Below are 8,416 nucleotides of genomic sequence, written 5' to 3'. Positions count from 1 at the left end.
GGAGCGGGGGGGGCTGGGAAATGCAGTTCCCGGGAGCACCGAGGCACCGCCAGAGCGCGTCGGGGGCAGCGACACACGGCACGACCCCCCCGGGGCAATGGCAGGGTGTCCCCACGCCTGAGGTGATGGCTCCGTGCCCACCCAGACCCCGAGGCGGCGGTGGTCAGGTCACAGAATCACAGAGTGGGTCAGGTTGGGAGGGACCACAGTGGGTCAACCTCCATGCTCAAGCAGGGTCACTCCAGAGCACAGTGTACAGGATTGCATCCAGATGGCTCTGGAATATCTCCAGTGAGGGAGACTCCACAGCCTCTCTGGGCAATCTGTGCCAGTGCTCAGTTACTTGCACAGTAAAGTTCTTCCTCATATTCAGGCGGAACTTCTGTGTATCAGTTTCTGCCCATTGCCACTTGTCCCACTGCTGGGCACCACCGAGCAGAGCCTGGTCCAACCTCTGACACCTCCCTTCAAACAGACAGACATTGATAAGATCCCCTCTCAGTCGTCTCTTCTTGAGGCTGAACAGGCCCAGCTCTCTCAGCCTTTCCTCGTAAGAGAGATGCTCCAGTCCCCTAATCAATTCTGTAGCCCTCCACTGCACCTGCTCTAGGAGCTCCACGTCTCTCTTGGACTGAGGAACCCAGAACTGAACACAGCACTCCAGGTGATGGCTCTGTGCCCACCCACACGGAACTGATAGGGCTGTGGCAAGGATAAAGCAGAGAGGCTACAAAAGATAAAGCCACAGTCACAGTGTGGAAACCTTCCACATCTCACCTGTGGAGATGTAACTAAAAACAAGGTGCCAGGAAGTCCCACCTGGAGTGACTGATACATTGTTTTTCATGGGAGGCTGAGGAGCAAGACCTATTTTCAATGTGCATAGAGGTTTTAAGAGCACAGACAAGAGATACCATAGACAGCAAACTCACTGTACTTGAAGCAGCACATCAACAAAGAACAACAGTGAACAACTCAGCATTTTAGCAAATGCTGTCACACACCTTTCAGTATGATCACTCTTTTCAGAATTTTAATGATGTATTTACTTCCTGATTTTCATGCAGATACAAACCCTTGGATCACTTCTATGACCCTGAATTTTACCAACTTCAACATTAGCTGGAATGGAGGTTAAAAACCTGGTAACATACTATTGTATGATACCAGTCTCTAAAATATTTGACTTACTCAAAAAGGACACACTCAGAGAACATTCAAGATCAGAATCAGAACACCCATAGTAAAAATCTGAATCTCAAACTGATTCTGACTAAGAAACCCTCCAAAGACTGTTTTGTAGTTCTAACTGGGATTATTTTCTGAACCTTTAGGCCATGACTTGTTACATTTGCAAGCATTCCTCCATCACAATGGGAGATGGAGAAGTACCTTGAAAAAAAAAACCCAGAAAAGATTCTCAATTAATGGCTTACGTCTGGTAGCAAGGGCTTTAGGTAGAGCACAAAGTATCAGGAGACTCATGATAGAGTTGCAAGAGCTGGCAGCACTCAACTCGAGAAGGCAAGAAAAAAGTGGATTCAGGGTAGCTAACTTTTCTCTACACAGTTTGCTGATTCACCATTTCTGAGGTTTCCTCAGAAAACTGCAGGCTTGCAGCTGATGGAGGTAAAAATAATACCACTATTCAGTTCTTACACAGACCTTTTCATCTCCGAATCTCTAGGGGTTGATTTGTTTTGTTTCTCTTAAGGTAGGATAACTGAAAAATAAAGGAAGCTGGGACACCTCCAGGGACATTCCTCCCTCATTCTGGGAAAGCCAGTCCCAGCCCTTGCTCAGACAGGACAGTCTCCACTCATACCCCTACACCCAGCCAGACCACAGCATGTGTAAAGACTGGCTTTTGTCTGGAGGAGAACTCAGGGAACGAAGTATTCTCTCTCCCCACCTCATGTTTCTACACTGGAAACTGCCCATAGAGGAGATTGTTAAAAGCACATGGAAAATTCCAAATTTGAGCAGTCTCAAGGGCTACTCATCAGATCTTGGATTAGGGAAAAGGATACAGGTGCACAGACCTCTCTACAAGAGTGAGGTTAATGCAAGAGCGTTTCTGGGCTCCAACTGTGCTTCCTTTAACCACTTCCAAAACCAGGGAGCCACTTGCTTCTCAGGATGAGCAATACTAAACATTAAAAAACCCAAACCCCACAACTCCAGCCTCCCAAACTCATGATGAAGCCCCAAAATCACTGCAAAACAGGCCCTCGTGAGCATCCACTACCACTAGCTTTTCTGATGGCACACTGGGAGACATGTGGTGCCACTCTAGGGATTAAATAGGGAAAGCCATGGCTGGAAAATGAAGGGGTAGGTTAGGAGCATATCAGAGTGTCAGCCTTATGAAGGTAAAGTTCAAGATACAAAACAAGGGAGTATGAAAGAGGGGAACCCTGATACACATGGTGAATTAAATCAGGCCTGGAACGAAGTAACAGCAGGATCAGTTCTGTGTGAAATGATGTAGGATAAGCTCTTGCATTTACACTTCAGCTCAGCTTCCAAGTCTTTGTTTCTGAAGTAAACAATGTACAATTGGAAAAAAAAAATCTGTGTGAAACAAAGACAAATTTGGGAATAAACTGTGGGACATTTGCCTGAAAAAGGAGCCCTAGAGAAGAGGCAAGTAAACCATGGAGCCACAGCAGATCTGTAAAATCTTTCAGTTGCCATCCCAAGTGCTCATGTGGGCAGGTCAGCCTGCAAAATGCCAGAGTGTGAGAGAAACGAAAGTGGGTGCAAAGTGAATAGCATGAAGAGGCCCGATGCCATTCAGCTGCTGACCAAAAATCCCCCAAAGTCAGATTTTAAATGTGGTTGAGCAATCCACAGGCAACACTAGGGAGGGGCTAAGGGAAGAGTATTTTAGGGGGGAATGAGATCATTTAATTTAGTGGCTCCGAATGATCTGTAAGTACAGTTTTCTGATTATAAGTGCCTGCTGCTTGGCATCCCTTCTGGCAGCTGTGATTCACTTTCATTGTGTGTTCTGCTGCTTCGCCCTTTAGAAAGGGGCTTTTTACATTTTATTAAATGGCACTTCGGCAATCCTCCATTTTCAGCCTTAATAATAGATTTGTTAATCTCCCTGATAGCCTTTCCCTCCTCCTTAGCAATAATTTAAATATCCAAGAAAAAATCTGCAGTGCAGAAATCAATTAATATTTACATCTGAAATGCTGCTGTACTATTTTCATCAAGTACAACAGATGTGATCTGTTTTTTATCAACATCACCATCACTTGCATTAAACTAGCAACTTCCATCAGGGAAATTTTCTAAGAGCTTTCCAGAAAGCAATGTTTAAGCTTCTCAAATCCGAAATGACTTTAGCTATTTTCTTTCTACTCTGCAGAAAGGGAAACTGAGGTGTAAGCAGCATAATTGTTCACATGAAGACACACCCTAAGTCAGAGGTGGAACAGGAACTTCTCACAAATCAAGATGCCCAGCCCTCTGCTTTGAACACAAAGCTTAGAAATAACACAATGCTTTGCAACGTGGATGTTATTTTCAATAAGGGCAATCCCTTTGGCTAAGCTGTCTTGTTTTTCATTCTGTACTTGGCTTTTGCTAAAATCCTCCTATCCCCGAAAATGTGCATTTTCTGGTAGAAACATCAAGATGGCAACAGTCATCAGTGCTTCCTTTGCCCACCTTCACACAAACCCTCCAAACTCTTAATATGGTTTTCAAATCCTTGACATCTAATTCATCTGCAATCAAAGCATGGACAGAGATCCCCAGCAGGAACCATTTTCTGGCACTCTCAGAACAGTGCAAAGATTCACAAATATCCCCAAATTTCTGGGAACATCAGATCCATACCAGTCCTGTTTCTCTAGTGAGGGGAACAACATCTGAACAACCTATCAGCACACACTGTGACAACCAGGTCTCTTGTTGTCATGACTGTAACAGCTCAGTATTGCAGGACTTGCAGCAGCAGAATGGAGAACAACCCAAGTCCCACCTACTCAACTCCCTTCCAAGGCTTGCAACACCTTCACTAAGGCACCTACAAGAGCCTGTAGGACACAGCCTCATTTCTCATCCGGGAGCCTCACTCTGTCGCAAGGCATCAGATAATCCCTTTCAGCACTCCCACTGGTATCTGGAACCCATCCACCACTGAGGACAGATGTTTCTCAGAACCAAACCCCTGGGATATCCAAGAGTTTGAACAGGAATGAAGTGCACACTGATTCAAAGACCAAGTTCCGCCAAACAGTAAGGTAAAAACCACAGATCTACTGGCTCTTTGGGCTACTTGTTCCTTCTCCCCAGGAGATGAGCTCTGTTTTCAGACCTGTGCTGTGCCCCAATTTATACTGAGTCAGCATCTTATTCTGTGACTTTGATTATGTCACTTAACTGATCCAGCCGCAAAATTAAGAGGAATTCCCGTAAGAAAAAAATATACAGAGTCCTTCAGCTAAATAACAAGAAGGTAGGGTTCTTCAGCCAGCAGCAGAAGGTGCTTCTCTGCCGGCTCTCAGGATGCTCTGCTGACAAGGGATGTGATCAGTTCTCAGCGGTGCTTCTGGCACAGTTCCATGGTTTTACCTCTGCCCTATCATTTCTTCTGTTGTGGCTTCCTTCTGAATTCTATGCTGAGGTCCAAACAGCATGAGTCAAAATACCCCAACCTGGAAGTGGCTAACACATGAATCACTGTGGCCAGGTCATGAACCAGGAGGAATGAAAGGGGTTTACTGTGAGCTGGATGAAAAATATATGAATAACGAGGTCCCACACTGCTCTATATATCATATCACCATAAGATCCAAGACCATCTACACTGACCTTGAGCCACGTGTTCCGCTCTCATTGATTCAATGGGAGCTCTGCACACAGACCAAAGGCAGTCTCAACTTCTTTTGCGCTCTGCTAATTACAGGGCTCTGGTATTTCTTGGTTTGTCAAAAAAAGACCCTAAACAGCACATAAACAATGGAAGGAGCCACATGATGAAGATACTGTTAACTCATCCCCAAGGCTCAGTTGTCCTCTGCTTCAGAGAGAATTATTCAGGAGCAAAGGACAAATCTAAGATCACACATTTGTTACTCCTGGTCAGAAGATCAATAAACACAGCCAGGACTTGAAGAAGATCTAGCTGTCTCCTGTGAGGGACCAAAGTCCACTGTCCCATGCATACACACCTCTATTAGACTTGTGAAATTGCCCCCCCTGTTACAGCAACTTGACTGCCTTCATGCTTTTGGAAAAGGATATGGCAACACAGGTCTGTATGTGTAGTGAGATCAGAATGTATTATACACCATGTCTATTACAGGTAAGTTATCATATCAGAAGGATTCATCACATGTTTGTGCAACTCCTACTGACAAAAACATGAGTCCACACACACAAAGGGGATGCCTGACACATACTAAACCTCAGCTGAGTTTACTCCAGGTCTCTTTAAAAAACATCTTCCAAATTACAGCATTTCTGCTGCTACAGATTTTCAGCCATGCTTATTCATGAAGTGGCACTTGCACAGGTTACAAATACACCAACAGAGCTGTCCTCAGCACAACTTTCATTTCTGAAAACAGCCACTGTAACTTTTTTCATGTGATGTTTCTATTCCTTGGCTACCAAGCTTAAATTTCTAGAAACAGGTCATTTGGAAACCTGTACATGTCAGTTAGCAAGGTGTGTTGGGATTGGGTTTTGTGGTCTCACCATGAGAACTGCAGCAAGAAGGCAGGCAGCACTGTTATTCACTCCCAGAGGCTCAACTGGAAAAATAATTCCGATATATTTCAGTAGCTAAAATACTCCAGCTTACCCAAGGAGTCTGATAACAGGACTCTAACCTTCCCTGTCACCACAGTGTAACACAGGTAATTTTTATTCTAATACTTCGAAAGGTAAATGAATACTATAAGGGTGGTGCTGAGAGGCCACTCCTGAACACTGTCTCCCCTTGCCATAGCCCTGACAGTACGTCTTACCCTGCTCCATGGCTCTCTGCCCTGTGGTTCTGTTTCCACACCACCCAGCCATCCCATGGCCCCTCTGCTATTAGTCATGACCACAAAGATAGGATGTGGGACCTACAAATGTAAATCATAATCATCTCCATATTTCTCCCTGAGCTTCAGGCAGGTAGGAAACTCCTGCCTTATCTGAAAGTCCTGCCCTCAACATGGAAGGCTCCACTGTCTGCCTTGCACCACTGACCTGCAAACAAGGGTAGGTGTGTTTTGGAGGCTGAAAACATCCTTGTAGTTGCTCCTCTACCACCAGAAGGTGTGACACACATCTGGGATATCCAAGCACTTGAATCCACAAGAGAAGAGGTTGTGTCCACCTCTCAGGGGGCCCCCTCTACCAAACAGCATCTGCTCCTGCCGAAGACCGTGGTTTGAGAATGTGAATAACCTAGCACAACCACCAAAGGCGTGGAAGAATGAATGAGGACACCGAGTGTGGTTTATCAGAAACTGTAAAACTACGAGGAAAACGCCCTGAGCTCTCAGAGCCTTAACAGCCCTTCCTTAAATTCCTTCCTTTGGCTACCAAAGCCCTTGAGCTTCCACACACTGTGATGCTGCTCCCAACCAGCATCCTGGTGCTTTACCCAGCTCTGTCCCCGTCACTCATCCTGGCCAGGAGGAGACAAACATCCATCTGTCACCTCTGTTTTTTTAAGACTGTTTCCTTGGGGCAGGGCACTGTCACTCCCCTGTGTGTACAGCACCTGGCACAACAGGGCTGTGACTCAGCCACCTTCCTGATGGGAGTAACACCAAAATAGCTCATTACAGCCCTGCGTAACACGGTGGTCAAATGACCCGGGCATCCTGCAGGAAGCAGGCAAGCACCAAGTCTGACTGCAACCGAGGCTGGCAGTCTCCATCACCAAACTTTTTTTGAGCTCGCTGCCCCTGTTATTGCTAATTGTGAGGTCAGAGACTGTAATGAGGAATGACCAGCCATTAGCAATGTCTCTGCCAGGCTGCCAGCACTGGGTGCACTGAGGAATCACCCCTGCTCTGGCAGAGGAAAGGGCACAGCATTCTCTTGGTGCAATAACTTGAGCTCCGCATGCAAATCCCTTCCCAGAAAGGAGATGTATATACATTAGGATACAACCCTCCCGCTTCTGCAGCTGTTCCTTAGTTTAGATAGGGCCAGTAATGCTCAGAGATTGTTTTCAATCCCAGCAGCATTTTTCTTTGTTTGGGAGCAACACGTAAAATCTGCCTGGTTTATGACGGTCACGTTCTGAACAGCACGTTCACTAGCTGAACCTTTGGTTAAATGGGACTTCTCACCCTAAAATGTCCTGATTGCAAATTAAAATATTGAAAGGTTTTGCAGAATTGCCTAATAAAAGTGATGATTTTCAGCATTATGACCTTAACAATTATTAGTGAAAGCTTCAGTGAAAACAAGTGCTCAGGAATGGAATTGTTTAGATGCAAACACCTCTTTTAAAAACCTAGCAATAAAAAATCCTTTATCCTGCTGTCCTACTCATTTTCCAGCTCCAAACAAGGAACCATATAAAATGATGCATTCTTAAATGGAGCATATAAAAGATCAGATACTATCCATCTCAATGGCAAGGAGAATTCTATCTCACCCCCTAACCTCGAAAAAAAGCCATGATTTTAACAGTTCCCCTTCACAACAAGAGGGCTCATTGAGAAAAAACAAACCCAAAACAGCGGTCTCACACTCGATTTCCAAACCAGGGCTGCTGCTGTTTTCACATGCAAACAAATTCTTGCTGGTGTCTCCTGTCATTTTCCTGCTCGCAGCTGCTGCTCGCGGTGCAGCTCAGCTCCTCAGACGCTCGGCTTTGCAGATTCATTACGAAATAACAATTAGCACATGAGAAAAAAATCCCAGCCCCCAATATTAAGTCAACTTTCAAAAACAGAAAAGCAGCCTGGATTTGTTCTGGGCGAGCAAAGAACAAGGGCTTTTGGCTGCAGCTTTAGCGGCAGAGCAGGTTCTCCGCAGTGGGATCCCTTTCCCTGGAAGCCTGCGTGCACGCAGCTTTTCCCGCAGAACAAGGGCACTCTATATCGTCATCTGCACGGGACCTATAGCTGCCATAGGGGATGAACGGCGAGGAGAGGGTGATGGTGCGGTGGAGACGCGTGGTGAGGGACTCGCTGATCCCTTTGTAAAGTTAAACGGAAAAGAAAACGCAGCACATGTTCCGCGAATGAAAAAGGGGGGCCGGGGGGAAACCCCAAACATAAAACCGAAGAGGGCAGAGAAAAAACAAAAAAGAGTAAAAAACTGAATTTAATAAAAAAAAAGTAGAAAAATTTTAAAAATCTAAATAAAGACTACAACAAAGAATAACAGAGAAACCCGAGGAAAACAAGGGCAAAGCGCCGGTGGCGGAGCGGAGCTCCCG

The sequence above is a fragment of the Corvus brachyrhynchos genome, unplaced genomic scaffold, assembly GCF_000691975.1.
Source record: "Corvus brachyrhynchos isolate BGI_N302 unplaced genomic scaffold, ASM69197v1 scaffold705, whole genome shotgun sequence".
In the NCBI taxonomy this organism is placed as follows: domain Eukaryota; kingdom Metazoa; phylum Chordata; class Aves; order Passeriformes; family Corvidae; genus Corvus; species Corvus brachyrhynchos.
The sequence above is the reverse complement of the archived record's forward strand: the minus strand, read 5'-3'. Positions refer to the sequence as shown.